Raw genomic sequence first — 2,642 nt, 5'->3', positions numbered from 1 at the left:
CTTTTTGAGCCAATAGGTCCCTTAAAACCCTCTTCAAAATTCATAAAAATTGAATTTAATCATCCAATAACTGCCACTGACACTTGAGCGCGGGGCCTCTGATATTTAACCGGTACTTAAGTGCCGAATATGGCACTTAGGTGCCAAAACTCTCTTGCCCAATTTTCTCTTATTTGCTTCAAATTTGATTCTTTTTCACTCCTTTAAGCATTTTTCACCTTTTTACCTGTACCTGAAAGAAAAACACACAAATACTTTCCATTAAAGCGCAATATCTAAAAAATAGACATAAAAATGCATCTAAAAACACTATATATTTTAGGTGTATCACGGGTCAAGTTTTTGGCAATGTGCCGGGGATTTAAATTGACATAAAACACGCAGAAAACCATCACACACTAGGGGTGCATCAAGTTTTTGGCGCTGTTGCCGGGAAAGCTTTGGTAAGAACTTTAGGAGAATTTTAGTTAAACATGTAAGACTTGGATTTGGAATTTATAATATTGTTATATAGTGTCTCTAGTTATTGTGTGTTTATTTTAAAGAAAAACCAAAATACCAAAAATATTTTTGATATATGTCATATTAGTTAAATCATTAGATTTGTATGTATAGTTCAAGAGCTGCAGACCTTGAATTTTGCAAGTCAGATTTAGAGAGAACTTTTGGGAGAGATTTGAAAGGATTCCATGAATTTAATGTAAAAATGGCTGACCAATGATATAGTGAATAGTCAGATTTGGATTATAATACTTGTAAGTGTGAAAGAGTAAACCCCAAGAGAGTGGCAAATTTTCAAGAAGATATTCTTACAATTTTAATTTCTCAGGTTACATATATTGAGAGGAATGTGAATCAATACATAGAATGATATCCTCAAAGAACCCCAATTGTTGAGAAAAATTCATTTGGACAATAGATTGAAACTGACCATGAGATACATAATTCTTATTCCGATTATTGCAATCCAGGTTGGGAAAATCATTTGAGTTTTAACAAGAATTATAATTTTGGAGGAGAATACCAATTTTGGGAAGATAATCAATTTAATTAGACATGTAGTTGGAATAATCATGGCTATTATAATAATGAACTTTCTTTTCCTCGTAATTTTAACTTCAACCCCCAAAATGATGAGAAGGATTTATTCGAAGAGGTTGTTATTCAAATGGGGTGTGAGTTGGAGTGTCAAGGGACCGCAATAAAGAATATGGAAAACCAACTGAGGCAGAATATTAACTCAATTAATAATCATCCTCAATTTAACTGCAACCCACAGGATGATGAGAAGATGTTAGAAGAGGTTGTGATTCAAATGTTGAGGCAGTTGGAAAATCAAGAGGTCGCAATAAGGAATAGGGCAATTTAATAAGGCATAAAGAGCGCGCCCCCCCCCCCCCCCGAGATTTTATTAGTGACCCTGAGATAAAACCTAAAAAGATGAATGATGAGCAATATAAAGTTATCAAACTGATATTTAGAAGTGAATTTGAGGATATGTTTCAAAAGAACTTTGAGTTGAGAAATGAGGATAAGGAGATTGAAACACAAATAGAAAAAATTCCTATAGAATTAGAAAAACTTATTTACTCAACTAAGATAAATATAGAAAGACCACCTCTACCATTTACTCAGTACCAAGGGGAAGAATTAAAAGACAACCATGAACAAAAGAGTAATCTAGAAGAATTTGATCCAGAATTTGAATTATATAGAGAGAATCTAATCCAAAATTTGGGAGAAAATGAAGTGTCTTATAAAGATCTCTTTCTTATAAAATTTAAGGATGATATTAACATGAAAATTGAGAAAATAACTAGAAGAATATTGGATCTAGAAAGAAATATGAGGAACAAGGATATGAATTAATCTGAAAAGGAAGAGCTGAAAGGAAAATTTAAATTTGAGGACTTTGAAGGAATCCATGTATCTGGAAAAGATTGGGTGATTGATCAAGGATTACTTAAATGGAATTTTGATCCAGGCGGATTCATTTGTCGGGCTAATGACGTTAAAAAAAGCACTTTATGGGATGCAACCCATAGTTATCAGTGTGGTTTGATTTAGTGTGTATGAGATTAATAATTGTTAGTATTGTATTGTGCTTGCTTTTGTGTGGATTGATCAATTTGATTGATGATTGGTAGATGTTTGGATTGTTAGTGGTTTGATTTGATTTTTGTGTGTTATGAAGTAGGTGATTTCTTAACTTCTTATTATGGTTAGACTTATATGTTCTTGACTCTCTTATAGTAGTTGGATTGATGAGTCCACTATGACTCGGGTCTCATAATGACTTGAGTTTTACAAGAGACATCATGAACTTTAACAGTGGCAGTTCCATCTCAATTTTGTTACATCTTTTCTTTGACTTTTTTTTTCATTTGATAGGAGTAGAAAACCTATTTGATGAGTAACATGTGTATGATTTTACACTATCCCTATAACTGTTAGAGGTGCTTAATTAAAAGGATATGCTGGTACCTGAGGATTGGTGTTCGCGACCTAATATATCAAGGATAATCTTAACTTTGGGATTAGAATCTATAAAATCATTTATAAGTACCTGATATGTCTGTGTAGTGATTCCATTAGAAAATGGAAGTAAGTTAGTGAGATGTAGTGAGATGCAATGAGTTAAA

This window comes from Phalaenopsis equestris, unplaced genomic scaffold (genome assembly GCF_001263595.1).
Source record: "Phalaenopsis equestris unplaced genomic scaffold, ASM126359v1 Scaffold209353, whole genome shotgun sequence".
Taxonomy (NCBI): Eukaryota; Viridiplantae; Streptophyta; class Magnoliopsida; order Asparagales; family Orchidaceae; genus Phalaenopsis; species Phalaenopsis equestris.
This window is presented reverse-complemented; position numbering follows the sequence as displayed.